This window comes from Thamnophis elegans, chromosome 6, assembly GCF_009769535.1.
Source record: "Thamnophis elegans isolate rThaEle1 chromosome 6, rThaEle1.pri, whole genome shotgun sequence".
In the NCBI taxonomy this organism is placed as follows: Eukaryota; Metazoa; Chordata; class Lepidosauria; order Squamata; family Colubridae; genus Thamnophis; species Thamnophis elegans.
In genome coordinates, this window is record NC_045546.1 from 12,170,674 (window position 1) to 12,187,244 (window position 16,571).

Consider the following 16,571-nt stretch of genomic DNA (forward strand, 5'->3'; position numbering starts at 1 on the left):
CTGCCTGTTCCTGAAATTGGGCTCCTGCTAGAACAAACATGTGAAGATATTTATTCTTATTAACAGTCGTGATGCTTGTTTATTTGCTTACAGTAGTGCCAGTTACGTCTCTGCCAATTTTGGGAGCTGAGCTTCCTTCCTCTTCTCAGTGGCAGAAGTCTTCTCTAGAGCAAGGTGAAAATGGCCATATATTCTTCCTGTGTTAAATGTAGTCCCTATTGGGAGCCATGCATGAATAAGTACTTGCATAAATTTGGAGTTGACCTGCTTGCTTGAGGGTTCATTTATAATTGATTAGGACTACAAAACACATTCATTTTGATTCAGCCTTCAAGAAAACACAGATCTGAATATACATAATTTCACACATATGATCAGACCGAAGCAGAATACCATATTTTTCGGAGTATAAGACACATCTTTTTCCCTCAGAAAAGAGGGTGAAAATCTGGGTGCATCTTATACACTGAATACAGCATTTTTGGCCTCCTGAAACCCCGACCATTTCACCAAAATGGCCATGCAGGAGGCTTCCAGAGTGCTCCTGGGGGCTGGGGGAGGGGCAGAAATGAGCAAAAACTGGACCGTTTTTTACTCAATTTTGCTCCCCTAGCCCCTAATAGCAGTCTATAAGTCTCCTAAAGGCTATGCAAGCTGGGTTTTTTGACAAAAAACAGGCTCGTTTTCATGAAAAATGGGCCATTTTTGGGAGGTCTGCAGAGTGCAAGAACTTTTTTTTTTTTTTTTTTAAATTGCCTCTTCAAAATCTTGGTGCGTCTTATACTCCGAAAAAATATGATACTGGACTCTAACCACTGTGCTTTTTTCATAGCAACCTGGTAGACAGAGGTGAGTTGCCCATTTTGTTACCACTGGTTTGCCCCACCCACGCACACTCACTTTGTGCACACATGCATGTGAAGCAGGCTCATTGGTACCTTCCATGCATGCACATGGCCTTCCGCACATATGCTTTGCTCGCATGTGTACCTTCTGTGCATGTGCCCAGCCTCAAAAATGTGCCTAAATAGGAAGGCATAGAGCTGGGGCCGAAAGGGAGGGCGGGCACGATTTCCACTACCAGTTCAAGCGAATCGGTCCGAACCGGCTGAATACCACCTCTGCTGGTAGATGATATTGCAATCATTTTATCCTTTCTAGGATATTATCTAGAACAAGATGTCCAACTTTAAGACTTGTGGACTTCAACTCCCAGAATTCCCCTGCCAGCAAATTGGTTTTGGAGAAATATCATATTACCCAGTGTCTATTCCTGATGCTTCCAAAGGAATCTTAACTGGGTATCTGATTCAAGTCTTTGAACATCAGTACCACAAATCCTGATTGTTAACATAGCTTTGTGGAATAGTTACAAATTCTCGGGCTTAATTCCCACAGCCCTTTTCTGGGGAATTGAAAATGACACAGTTGAAGTAAAATTAACATCTAATTACCATTTTCTATTCCGTTGGAGAATTTTCAAAGGCTAGCTCTTTGTTTAAAGACTTTCTGTATTTCAGCTATCCCTAATTTGGGGGCTCTAGTATATGCATCTGCTGGGAATTCCAGTTCCCAGAATTCCTAATTAACACAGCCTCAGGAATTCTGGGATTTCATCCCCCACAATGCCATTGGACTCTAACTGGAGTAGCACTCTGGAGTCTGGAGGCTTGCAACATTGCTTCCCAATACCCAGGGTAGGTAAGGCCCAGCTGACTTAGGGTACCAAAAGTGGCACTGGGTCTGCATGCAGCTCTCCCAAGCTCCATTTTCGCTGGCACAGGCACTGCAGACCGGTCCTTTGTTGTTTCCAGGGCAACCCCACGGGCCGAATCCAGCCCTCGGGCCTTGAGTTTGACACCCCTGCCCTAAACATTGCTGTAGATCAGAGGTGGGTTCCTACTGGTTCGGACTGGTTCTGTTCTCTAGGTAGTAACACAGGCAGCCACGCCCCTGAACCTGTTTTATCGGCGGCACCCTCGGCGGCGCCATCTTGTTCTTTGTTTTTGCACATGCGCAGAAGGCTTTTTTTATAGTACCGCACATGCATGCATGTGCCTGCAGCACGTCCCTGAGCAAACCGGCAGTAGCATCAGCCAGAAGCCGCCCCTACTGAAGATGTTATCTAGCCTAGTAACAAAACATTTGGAAACCAACCCACAAGTTTGGGGAGTGAAAGTTCACCCTCACTCCTAGAATTCTCGGTGTTCTGATCATTGTAGCTCCCAACACGTCTTTTGAAAGAATTTTTATTTTATTTTTTATTCTCTTACATACCATTTTAAGTATACATTCACATAATTTTATTCTTTACATTTGTCATTCTTATACATTTATTATTTCATTTAATAGGTTATAATATACAGTTTGGGTTGCTTTATTTACCATCCCTTCCGCCTGCTGTAACACCACCTTATTCTCCCTTTCTTTTCTCCCTCCCTTCTCTCCTTCCTTCCTTCCTCCTCTCCTTCCCCTTCCTTCTTCCTTTACCTTTCTCCTACTCCTACTCTTCCTCTTTCTCTTCCAACCCTCTCTCCTTCTCTTTCTCTCCCTTCCATCCTCCTCTCCTTACCTCTTTCTTCTTTCCCCCATCTTCCTTTCATTCTCTCCTCCTCTCCCACTTTCTTTCTCTATTGTTGTTGGTGTCTATTTCAAAACTCACTTTATGTTTCCTTGGGATGGTATTTCCACAAACCCAGATATAATTTAGTATCATTTCTCCCAACACATCAGAAGGCTGCCATCCTGTGAAGCAGAGGTTTATTTGGAAGGACATCATGCCTAAATCTGACTTAATGTTAAAGACACATAAGGAAGAAATGGAGACAGTGACATACAGGCCTTCTTATTCCAGCTTTTCCCACTGCAGTGACGTTCCGCAGCGATCAGGATCTGGGTAGTTCATTGTCCTCTGCTGACCTCTTCATTGGTGACGCATTTCCTTTAAAGCATCACCTTTTCCTTTCTTCAGCTGCTGCTCTATTTCTGTGGGACTGTCTGGCCCTGGTAAGTTTGAATGGGCTGTTTTTAATTCAAGAAAAGGTAACCTAAAGGCCAAAAGGATGTCTCCATCAGTCTGAAACATCAGAGGAACTCCGGTTGTTGTTAAGTATTTTGGCTTGAAACGGTTATTTTGCTACCTTAAATAAATGGCCGGGTTATTCTTGCAGTCGAAAAAGGTCAACTAAAATTTTCCATTGACCAGAATGATTCTGGCTTTTGCAAAGGACAAGAAGGAAGGGAAATATTATATAACACGGTTCAGAACTGAATGTTCCCAGACAAATCTGTAGGGTTTGCTTTAAGACCTTCTGAGAAAACTCATAGAACTGAAGAGAAGATACGGTAGTTGTAGAAGTGTTGATTCGCCCCTTTAAAGCCCTTCATGGCATGGATCCAGGTTATCCGAGAATTCGCCTCCTCCCAATGGGATTGACGCTCTTCCCAAGAGCATGAAGCAATTCCTTGTCCTGAGAAAACCCCCTTTTATTAATTTACTGTGAATTCTGCTCATTCACATCCAGGAAAGTCTTTCAAGGGAGGATTTACAGTCACAGACCTTATCTGGCTTGGAGAGCTGACAGGCCAATATCTGTAAAACCTGGCAAGGAGTCTCAGAGAGTCATGAACCAATTAAGTAAACTAATTGTCTCCTGCAAACTCCACTCCCCTTTCGCTCCTCTTTTATTTCCTCTGGGAGGGGGGCATTCATCGTCCACCTGTGGCCTTACTCCCAAGTCGACCCCTGTTCATCAGCTGTTCCCTTTGTTTGTCAACTCTGCGCAGGCACACACCGGCAACAGGCTCCAGCTGTTCATCTGCCTCACTGATGTCTGACTCTGAAGGCAGCTGATAACTGTCAGACGGCCCTGACTTCATCTCTGCCTCCGACACAGAGTCCTCATCAGAGCCTTCCCCAGACTCCAGGACTGGCCCAGGTTCCTCCCCAACCTCTTCATTGTCCGAATCTGCTTCCAGCTCCACTGGCAGGCCACAACATCACCGGGTTAGCAGGAGTAAGAGAGTAAGTCATCTGTGTACCAAGTTTGGTTGAAATTGCTCGAGACATTCCAGAGTTATGCTAGAACACACATACCCACGGCTGTTTTTATATATATAGATTGTTGTTATTATTTATTGATTTATCATTTTCATGTGTACCAGTTTTTTAATATTTCTAAGCCACTCAGGATCAATTCTAGACAAGATAGGCACCACATAAATAAAAAAAATAACTAAACAAACAGGGCCTACTATTAAGCAAAGTGGAAACAAATAAATAAACAAATAGGCCCTACTTACAGGTAGTCCTCGACTTACAACTGCAACGGAAGCCAGAATTTATGTTGCTAAGTGAAACCATCGTTAAGTGAGTTTCTCTCCATTTTACCACCTTGCTTGTCACAGTTGTTAAGTGAATCACAGCAGTTTGTGAAGTTGGTAACCTGGTTGTTAAGTGGATCTGGCTTCCTCCTTGACGTTGCTTGGAAGGTGGCAAGAGGGGAGCCCGCGACCTCAGGACACTGCAGCCGCGATAAATACAAGTCCCTTGCCAAGCATCTGAATTTTGATCAAATGACCGTGAGGTTGCTGCAACCGTCATAAGTGTGAGGAAGGTCAAAAGTCCCCCTTTTTTCAGGGCTGTTGTAACTTTGAAGAGACACTACAAACAGTGGTGGGATTCAACCGGTGTAACAATCGGTTTGCTTTGTGTGCATACAGGGTCGGATTTTCCTATAGGCTAACTAGGCTTCAGCCTAGGGCCTCAAGATCAAGAGGGGCCTACATTCAAATTGTTAGCAAAATTAAAATTACACTATTCTAAAAACAGTGAACACTAAAACACTGAACCAAAAATAAGGAGAAATTCTATGCATATGACTAATAAACAAACATAAAAATGTATTGATTAAGATCGTTCCAACGCCACGGCAGTTGAGGAGCCCGCCCACGTTCCCGGCACCGGCGATCAGGCGAGAGGCGTGGCCGCTCCCAGTAGCTGCCCCGTCGACACGGAGCCCACCAGCGGCCAGGCAGGTGAGGGCAAGGGGGCCGAGCCGGGCAGCTGAGCGCAGCAGGGGAGGCGGCTGGCCTCGCTGCCTTTGCCGCAGAGCAGAGCCGCCCTCCGTCGGGAGGCCAGCTATATATATTGATATATTGATATATATCACAGTAATGATGTATTTTATTGTCTCTCATGTAATTTACAAACTTAAAAATGGGAGGTGAAAGGTTCTCATAAGTGGAATAGCCTAGGGCCTCTTTTCATGTAAATCCGGCACTGTGCGCACACATTGCACTTGAAATCAACACTAAATCTTGCCTTTTCCTGCAGCCCCAGGGAGTATAACAGCTGAGCGGCAGCAATCCACTCTGCTGCACCAATCAACTGGGCTTCAAACAAAAGAAGTCTAGGACGGAAGAGAGCAGGGCTGGGTGGGTGGGGCTAACTGATCAGGGGTGGGTTCCGGATTCTTTTACTGTCAGTTCGCTCAAGGACATGCTTTGGACGCTCTCTACCTGCCCATGCGCAGTGGTGAAAACATTGCTTCTGTGTATGCGCAGAAGCAAAAAGTAAGATGGACGCACTGTAGGCTCCGCCAACAGAACCGGTTCGGGGGCGTGGGCAGCCAGGTTACTCTGCCAAACTGGTCCGAACTGGTAGGAACCCACCTCTGTAACTGATCACCAGAACTGCCAGTTCACTCAAACTAGTACGAACCGGCTGAATCTCACCCCTGACTACAAGAACTGTTGTAAGTTGAAAACAACCTTTATTAAGCAATGTGAAGAAAAGTGATGGCTAAGAGCTGTGGTGGCACAGTGGTCAGAATGCAGTACTGCAGGCTACTTGTGCTGACTGCCGGCTGCCAGCAGTTCAGCAGTTCGAGTCTCACCAGCTTAAGGTTGACTCCGCCTTCCATCCTTCTGAGGTGGGTTAAATGAGGACCCAGATTGTTGGGGGCAAGAGGCTGACTCTGTAAACCGCTTAGAGAGGGCCGTAAAGGCCTGTGAAGCGGTGTATAAGCCTAAGTGCTATTGCTAATGAACAATTAAACAAAATGATGGAAAATGGCAGCTGGAGGCACCTGGCTTTCCTTTTTTGAACTTTCCAGCTGTTGCCGTCTATTGGCTCGGAGAGGTGCAAATAACAGGACTGAAGTGTGATTTATGATACAGGTGTTGGGCTGGATTGGGAGAGAGAAAATTTAAGTGTTCTTTTCTAGCCCAGGATTCCACAACTGAGCTTGTCTGGAAGCTATTTCCTATTTTGGAAGCAGGTTTGAACTTTACATCATTTAAATGAGACCACCTAGGCTGGGAACTAATTTTTGGAAGGAAGGAATAGGAACATACTCTGCCGCTGTCACAAAACGGCAGATGTGTTCTTTTTTTTTTTTAGATTTTTTTTTATTTTTGTTACATAGACAACATATATGTTGAATGTTGAATGTTGATTTTATTTATATGCCACCCTTTTCCCCCGAAGGGGACTCAGGGCGGCTCACAACTCAACCAGGGAAGGGGGGGATACAGACAAAATTAAAAACGACACAAAACAATACATGGTTTAAAAACACACAGCAGTCATACCATTCGAGACAGGGGCAACGTTTCTTTAGCCCCAGGCCTGCCGGAACAGCCAGGTTTTAAGGGCTTTGTGGAAGGCCTGGAGGGTGGTGAGGGTTCGAATCTCCACGGGGAGTTCGTTCCAGAGGGTTGGAGCAGCCACAGAGAAGGCTCTCCTCCGGGTAGTCGCCAGTCGACACTGGCCGGCGGATGGAATTCGGAGGAGGCCTAATCTGTGGGATCTAATCGGTCTAGTGGAGGTAATTGGCAGCAGGCAGTCTCTCAAGTACCCAGGTCCAATACCATGAAGGGCTTTATAAGTGACGACTAGCGCCTTGAAGCGTATCCAGAGACCAATAGGCAGCCAGTGCACCTCGCGGAGGGTAGGTGTTACGTGGGTGAACCGAGGTGCACCCATACACACAACAATGGAGAAACAAAAACAAAAAAGAAAGAGAAAAAAAAACACAAAGAAGAAAAAAAACACCCCATCATCACATACAGCATGTCGTTTGGTTACAGGTGTTTTAACATTTATCATTCTTATACATTTATTATTTCATTTAATAAGTTATAATTTAGTATCATTTCTTATTCTCCCACCTGTGGCAATCCATACCAACTACATTCCCCCCACACACACCCCGTATCTCTCTGTTATATATTTAATACCCACAACAACAACAAAAAAACAACCACACACACAAACACAAAAGAAAAGAAAAGAAAACACAAAAAGGAAAAAAAAAACCATCATTACATATAGCATGTCGTTTGGTTACAGGTGTTTTAACATCCACATCCCCAAATAATATTTACCATATCAGACTTTTCATCTAGTATAACTGAATACCTCACTTTCATTCTACAATATATATTCAGTTACCATTAGTATTATTTTTCCCCAGAAAATATACTTATGTTCATTATTATCCTTGTACCTCATACTTTCAAACGGTTCCACCACAAATGCGCGAACGACAAAAGCGCACCTGACTAAACCGCGGTGACAAAACCGCGCCGACAAAACCGCGCCGACAAAACCGCGCCAATGAATGAGCGCTAAAGCGCGCTGACAACAGCGCGCCAACAGAAGCGCGCTGTAACCTAACCCTAAAAATAACCCTAAGCCTAACCCTAAACCTAACCCTAAACCTAACCCTAAACCTAACCCTAAACCTAACCCTAAACCTTACCTTAACTTAAATCGCGCTTCTGTCGGCGCGCTGTTGTCGGCGCGCTGTTGTCGGCGCGCTGTTGTCGGCGCGCTGTTGTCGGCGCGCTGTTGTTGGCGCGCTTTTGACATCGCGGTTTTAGCGCCGCGCTTTTGTCGGCGCGCTTTTGACGTTCACGCTTTTGTCGGGTCACACTTTCAAACAGAGATCTTATTCCTTCATTTTTCAACAAAACGTCACTACATATATATACCAGTTTTCAATTATTCCCTTCTTAAAATTATTTATCAACAGCAGAATATCATTATAATACGTTCTTAACATTATACATTATATCACCGGACCTCTATTGAATACGGCAGGTGTGTTCTATGAGTCTACCAGAACTTTTGCTTAATTCAGGAAGTTTTTAAGGTTATCTTTTCAACTACACCAACCCCCTTTTTGGAATTATTATGACAAACTAAGAGGTGAATCCCCTTTAAGGTCCAGAGAAGAGGCAGGTTTGCCACTTAACAATAAAAGCAATAAAATTTAAATTGTGAATCAGTCAGGTCCTTCCATGGAATAGGGCATATGTGTATGTGCAATAAAGACTAACTTCCTTGCGGTGCACCCCGGGCAACATGACTTTGTCACGGCTACATAGACTACACCAGGGGTGTCAAACTCAATTTTATTGAGGGCCGCATCAGGGTTGTGTTTGACTTTGGGGAGCCAGGGTGAGTAGATCCAGGATGGGCATGGCCAGCTTGACATCACTCGTGTCAGGGGCATCTGTAGTGCCCAAGTGCTAAAGCAAGGACTTACCTCAGACTTTACCTCCCTCTCATTATAATCTCCTTCCTTCCTTCCTTCCCTCCCTCCCTCCCTCCCTCCTTCCTTCCCTTCTTCGCTCCCTCCCTTCCAGAGTTGTGTTGCTGCCAGTTCGGCCCGGATTGGGCAAACCCGTAGTAGTTGCAGTGGAAGGCTCTGCCCACCTTCCCGGACACTTCTGCGCATGTGCAGAAGTGTTGTGTGTGCGCCTGAACTGGTAGTAAAAAAATTAGCAACCTACCTCTGCTCCCTTCCTTCCTTTTCGAGGTGGCGCAGTGGGTAGAGTGCAGTGCTGCAGGCCACTTCAGCTGACTGCTATCTGCAGTTCAACAGTTCAAATCTCACCGGCTCAGGGTTGACTCAGCCTTCCATCCTTCCGAGGTGGGTAAAATGAGGACCCAGACTGTGGGGGCGATATGCTGATTCTGTAAACCGCTTAGAGAGGGCTGAAAGCCCTATGAAGCGATATATAAGTCTAACTCCTATTGCTACTGCTATTTTCTTCTTTTTCATTCTTCTTCATTCTCCTTTCTTCTTCCTTCCCCTCTTTCCTTCTTTTTCCTTCCTTGCTCTCTTCCCCTCTTCCTTTTTCTTTGTCTTTCCTCTTTCCCCCTTTTCCTTTCCTGTCCCTTCTTGCATGTTCAAATGGAAAAGGGGAAACATTTCTCCGTTTGTTTTGTTTTTTTTAGTTTACTTTGCTAGCCCTCTGCCAGGAAAAACGGAGCCCTACCTCAGTTCTGCCAGCAAAAATGGAGCTGGGGGGGGAGGGACGTGCCGGCACCCCCAAGCTCCGTTTTCATTGGCAGAGGGCTGCAGGAGGCCGTTGCAGCCAAAAGCGGGGCCTAGGAGGGCTGTGCACCACTCTCCCGAGCTCTATATTCGCTGGCAGAGGCACCACGAGCAAGTCCTTTGCAGTTTCTGGGGCAGCTCCATGGGCCGGATCTAAGCTTCCCATGAGCCGGCCATCACCCTTGAGTTTGACACGCCTGGTCTACACACTCCGGCTGTTGGATTTCACAAGGATCTCCCAGCATAAAGCAGCAGCATGGATATAAAAAGCAACAGCTCTTTTCAGATGCATTAATGCTGTGCAGGCAGTCCTCGATTTACAGCAGTTCATTTAGTGACCATACTGAGTTACAACCGCACTGAAAAAAGTGACTTATGGCCATTTTTCACACTTACGACCGTTGCAGTATTCCTGCGTTTGCATGATTTGCATTCGGATGTTTTAACAACTAACCGATATTTATGACGGTTGCAGTGTCCCGGGATGGGGGGGTTTGTCATGTGATCACCTTTTGCGACCTTCTGACAAACAAAGTCAACGGGGAAGCCAGATTCACTTAACAACCGTGTTACCAACTGCAGCGATTCGCTTAACAAATGTTGACAAGAAAAGTCATAAAGTTTCCCATTCCGCAACATAAATGTTGGGCTCAATTGTGGTCGTAAGTCAAGAACCTCCTGTATTCTATTACACCCTATGAAATAAAATAAGTAAATAAATAAATGGATTAGCAAGAAATCTTTGTCTCCAGAGTAAAATGTTTTGATCTAAAGCAGTTTTGGTCGTTGCGTGTCGAAAGCATGAGCTTTCCAACGCTTTCTATGAGCTTTCTAATCCAATGCATGCCGCCCCTACGCATGTACGCATAATCCCGTTTTGGGCCTAGTAGGCCTCCCTGCAGCCTCCTGGGAAAAAATATGGGCTGTGGGGGGGGGCACGTGCATGTGTGAGGGGCTCCCCCCAGCCCCTCATGCATACACATGTAACCCCTCCCAGTATATCATGCGTGACCCAAAAATCAACTGGCCGGTGGGAGGCACACACGCATACACTGTGGAGCTGAGCTGGGGCAACGGCTCACTGTTTGCCATCACAGATCTAAAGGAAGTGGGACAGGTTTTTCCCACTTCAGGAAATTGCGGAAGATTTTCCCCTTTCCATAAGGAGAGTTACAACCCCTTTTCTGTTTCCACGGGAAGCCAGTGATCAAGAAGGTGTCTACCATATTTTTCGGAGTATAAGACGCACCAAGGTTTTGAACAGGCAAATTTTAAAAAAAGGTTTCACATTCTACAAACGTCCCGAAAAGGGCCCGTTTTTTTTACCGAAAACGTCCCCCGCTTTTTTTTAAAGGGCACGAATAGCCCTTAGGAGGCTTTCAGAGAGCTCAGCCCATTTGTCGCTCATTTCTGCCCTCCCCAGCCTCCAGGAACTCTCTGAAAGCCTCCTACTGTACTTGAGAGACCGCCTGCTGCCAATTACCTCCAATAGACCGATCAGATCCCACAGATTAGGCCTCCTCTGAATTCCATCCGCCGGCCAATGCCGACTGGCGACTACCCGGAGGAGAGCCTTCTCTGTGGCTGCTCCGACCCTCTGGAACGAGCTCCCCGTGGAGATTCGAACCCTCACCACCCTCCAGGCCTTCCGCAAAGCCCTTAAAACCTGGCTGTTCCAACAGGCCTGGGGCTAAAGAGTTTTTGCCCCCCTTCTCGAATGGTATGGTTGTTGTGTGTTTTTAAATTTTGTATTGTTATGTCTCGTCTTTTTATCCCCTGTCTGTACCCCCTTCCCTGACTGAATTGTGAGCCGCCCTGAGTCCCCTTTGGGGAAAAGGGAGGCATATAAATGTAATAAATCCAATCCAATCCAATCTACTGGCACTGCATGGCCATTTTGGTGAAGGGCGCAGGGTTTTGGGAGGCCAAAAATGCTGTATTCAGTGTATAAGACGGACCCAGATTTTCAGCCTCTTTTTTGAGGGAAAAAGGTGCGTCTTATACTCTGAAAAATACGGTAAATTAACTTGAAGCTTGTGTACATAAACATTATACAGTGTAACGGGCCTCATTTAACAGTTTTGGGAAAAAATAAGGCTTGTAGATAAATTTAGCAGGATAAGGACATCCTCCGATTTACTGGAAATTATGAATATTTCCTATCCAACATTTAATAAAACCAAGTTGGACGCCCCATTCTTTTAGTCATTTCGTGGAAGAGGCTTTTTAATTCTTCAGCCTTCCCAAACATCAACACACTTCAGATGTGCATAACAAATTCCAAAAAACCGCAATCGGTGTGACCATTACTGAAAATTCTGGGAACTAAAGTTTATATAATTAACGCACCAAATCTTTTGATATTATCATCCTCTTGTATGTTAGCACATAATAACTATAGGCATTTACAATTAAAGGATTATTACATTATAGTTCAGGCCATACTCTTGTGTGTGTGTGTGTGTGTGTGTATGTATGTGTGTGTATATATATATATACACACACACACACATACATACACACACATATACACACACACACATATACACACACACACATATATACACAAAGAGACATTCCATATTATGTATATAGAAGAAAGAAAGAAAGAAAGAAAGAAAGAAAGAAAGAAAGAAAGAAAGAAAAGAAGAAGAAAAAAGATAGAAAGAAGATAGATAAATAAATAGACAGAGGTAGGTAAGTAGGTAGGATAGATGGATGGATAGATGGATAGATGATGGATAGAAGAAAAAAAGAAGATTCTTTACTATTTTATTCTAGAACTTCTAGCTAAATACTCTGTGTATTTTTAATTGTACTGGTCTATATTTTGAATTTGAATTTGAAGCCAAGACTGAAGACTCATGAGTACTTTAGAAAAAGGGCTAAATATTCATCAGAAAGAATGGTCTGTGGCCAGTTTAACAAGAAACATTTTTTTAAAAGTTCTCCATTATTCACAAAAACCAGTGTAACATGCCAGGTAGCGCGTCAAACTCATTTCCACACTAGCAGTTCATAGTATCTTCTAGTCTAGACCAGGAATGTCCAACCTTAGCAACTTTAAGACTTGTGGACTTCAATTCCCAGAATTCCCAAGTCAGCCACCATGAATTCTGGGAGTTGAAGTCCTCAAGCTTTAAAGTTGCCAATGTTTAAGGTGACCAGATTTTCAGATTGGTAAAGAGGGACACCATTGACGGGGGGGCGGGGGGGGGGGCTTGAATAAAAATTTTATATTTTGTCAAAAGGTCACCCCAGGACACTGAAACCAGCATAAATACGAATCTGTTGCCAAACAAAATTGTGATCCCGTGACCATGAGGATGCTGCAACGGTCGCTAAGTGTGAAAAAAGGTCGCAACCATTGACTTATAAATAGACTAATGTTCTGAAAACCTGACCTAAATTACTATATATTTTAAATAGTTGTAAAGCTATGCTGAAAAAGTTGTTCTCAAGGTATTGTGATAAATTCAATAAAAAGAAGGGAATTCTTCATGAACTTAAGGAGAAATGAGAGTATTGGATAGTAAATGGGCAAATAAAATTACCAATCAGAGAATATTTGCACCTCAGGGTTGAAATGAGATGTTCTCTCCTACTCTTTCCTCTTCCTCTCTTCTCTCTCTGTCTCTCTCATCCTCTTTCTCTTTGTCTCTCTTCTCTTTCTCCTCCTTTTCCATTCTTCTATCACTTTCTCTCTCCTCCCTTCTCTCTTGTCTTTGTCTCTTTCTCTCTCTCTCTTACCCTCTTTCTCTTTTTCTTTCTTTCTCTTTCCTTCTTTCCCACTCTTCTATCACTTTCTCTCTCCTTCTCTGTCTCTTTCTGTCTCTCTCCCCTCTTTTTTCTTCCTCTCTCCCACTCTTTTATCACTTTCTCTCTACCACCCAACCTGTCCCCATACTTATCTTCGACTGATCATGTTTGCAATAATTTACCTTTTCTAAATAGGCGCAGTTCCCTTACCGGATCCCTCGCTCAATCAAACACACACACACACACAAAACCATTTTTCTCCAAACTTTGGTCACAGCATGGTTCTGACTTCGGCTGGTGGGAACAGCTTTCTCCTTTCCCCGTCCAATTTGGCAGCGAGTCTAGCGGAGAGCTGTCCCCATCCCCAGTGACCGGGGCGAAGCGGGGGTAGCGAGAAGGCAGGCCCGGCTCTTCTTGGCTTCTGCCTCTCCTTGCAGCATACAAGAAACCCCGCAATCTCCGGTCTCTCTTAAGATACGGAAACTAAGCCCGGCGCCTGATACAGACATCACAAAGGAAACGGCCAATAGGAACGGCTCGTGGTCACAGATCAAAAGAGGAGATCGCAATGGAGAAAGAGCATCCATTAGCGCTGCCTTCCCTCCCTTCCCTACTTCTGCGCCCGGACTAGTTTCCCCTCCCGCCTCGGAGGCGCCCCGCTCACCATCTGCCGGTGGGCGTCTCCGGCGATCCCCTGCTGATGGCGAAAAAAAGGCCCAACACCACGCGGAGGGCAGAGAAGAGCAGCGCCATTGTCGCCTTCACTCTTTCTCCCACCTTTCCCTCCCATTGGCCACCAGCCAGAGGAGGTGGAACCGGGGCGGGGGCACAGAAAGGAGGCTGGGAAAGCCGCCCCGGACGGCTTTCTCGCACACAGGACGGGTGCAACCTGGGAGACACAGGGAAAGGCGCCCGCTCGCCAGTCCGCCCACCCACCCTTGGGCTCTGGGGGCAGCACCTCCCCAGCGCTACCGCTGCCGCACTGCTTCCTTCGCGCCCTGCGGAGTTTCTCGCACACAGGATGGGCGCGACCTGGGAGACACAGGGAAAACTCCACAGGGTGCGAAGGAAGCAGCGCAGTAGCGGCGGAGCTGGGAAGGTGCTGCCCCCGGAGCCCAAGGGTGAGCGGGCTGGCGAGCAGGCGCCTTTCTCGCACACAGGACGGGCGTGACCTGGGAGACACAGGGAAAGGCACCCGCTCGCCAGCCCGCCCACCCACCCTTGGGCTCCGGGGGCAGCACCTCCCCAGCGCCGCCGCTGCCGCGCTGCTTCCTTCGTGCCCTGTGGAGTTTCTCGCACACAGGACGGGCGCGACCTGGGAGACACAGGGAAAACTCAGCAGGGCGTGAAGGAAGCAGCATGGCAGCGGCGGAGCTGGGAAGGTGCTGCCCCCGGAGCCCAAGTGTGGGTGGGCAGGCTGGCGAGCAGGCGCCTTTCTCGCACACAGGGAAGGGGAGGAGGGCGGCGGCAGCTGTTTCACTAACCCCGCGCAGGTTACTAATTCCCGGTTTACTCACCAGTGAAGCAGCAAAACAAAGCAAACGGCCGCGAAGGCAAAATGAAATGGAGACTCCTGCAAGTTATGTGTCCTGCGAAGCTGACTCCAGCCAATCAGTGAGCTGGCTGGGCTGGAAAACTTTTCCATCCCAGCCAGCTCACTGATTGGCTGGAGTCCAGGCCAATCAGTGAGTGGCAGGCTGGGCTGGCTTCAATTTTTAGAAATAGATGGGGGAACTAACGAGCGAGCTAGTGGCAGCTGATGGGCGGGGGAACAAGCGAGCCCCAAAATAAAGCAGGTTTTTTCTAGAACGGCCCGGGACACAGGAAAAAATATGAAAAGGCATGCTGTCCCGCCAGATGCGGGACGTCTGGTCACCCTACCAATGTTGGACACCCCTGGTCTACACCGAGTCACCCAATCATTGTTATACCAAATAAACATTAACATGAACAGGTTTTATATCCTTTTAGTGATGGTCGGATGATGATGCAATGAAGACCCTATAAATCACTAGTGTGGAAATTACCTAAGGCTATTCTACATTTAATGGTGTAGAGAAAAGGGGAGGGGACCAGCTTCTCAGAGAAATAGCTGATAAAAGTGCAACTTAACGCGCATCTATTTTAAGGTATTGTTTTTTTCGGAGTATACCTTTTTCCCTCAAAAAAGAGGGTGAAAATCTGGGTGCATCTTATACGCTGAATACAGCATTTTTGGCCTCCCGAAACCCCACCCCCTTTGCAAAAATGGCTGTGTATAGCATTTAGGAGGCTTCCAGAGTGCTCCTGGGGACTGGGGAGGGCAAAAATGAGCGAAAAATGTCCCGGTTTTGCCCCCACCAGCCCTCAAAAGCCTCTATAAGCCTCCTAAAGGCTATGCATGCCTTTTTCTTTCTTTCTTTTTTTTTGACAAAAAAAGGGTCATTTTTGGGAGGTCTGCAGAGTGCATAATTTTTTTTTAATTTACCTCTTCAAAATCTTGATGTGTCTTATACTCTGGTGCATCTTATACTCCGAAAAATATGGTATGTGGATTTCAACTCACAAAATACTAGGGAGTTCTAGAAGTTGAAAATCCACACATCTTAAAATTGCCAAGTTTGAAAAACACTGGTGTATATCATGCAGTTCTGTGGGGTCTAATTTAAGGTTTGTTAATGAAGAATATTGGCTTTGAAGGAGATCTCCATTCCCCTGTGAATTAAAAGTCCATCAAATTATAAATTTCTATCCCTGCACTATAAAACAGGATTTCTAAAATAAACCGCCCTAACAAGAAAACATTTCTAGAGCGATCTTTGTAAACTACCGAGAAAGGCATATCCATTTATTGTTCTGTTCTGACTGGCCACAGATGGAGAAGCCGTTTCAATGACAAAAGATTTGGCAGGATGGGTGTTGAATGAGTGTTACGTGTGGTGGTAAATGTAATTCCGTACTACAATGCTGTTTATCTTAGGAGATGTGAAGGAATTTGAGAGTACAGTTTACATCACGTTGTTTCTTTTTCTCATGCTCTAACTTTGCCTTTTTTATTAATTCTAGCATGTTTGCACAAGCACAACAACCAGAATTTTGAGATTTTCTCCTGTAAAATTCTAATTTTGATCATGCTTCCAGTAGCTGTTTTTTCCCCAGAGTGAAGTTGGTTAGGGTGTGGTGAAATATATTTGCTTCATTCTCTGCTAGCAATCAGGCAATTTTTATTAACATCCTGGATTATGGTAACCACTCTTCTAAGAACTTCTAAGCAGTGGTGAAATTCATTTTTTTTACTACCGGTTCAGTGGGTGTGGCTTGATGGGCGTGGCAGGGGAAGGATACTGCAAATCCCCATTCCTTCCCCATTCCTGGGAGAATGATACTGTAAAATCTCCATTCCCTCCCCACTCCAGAGGAAGGATAATGCAAAATCCCCATTCCCTCCCCACTCCTGGAGGAAGGATACTGCAAAATCTCCAT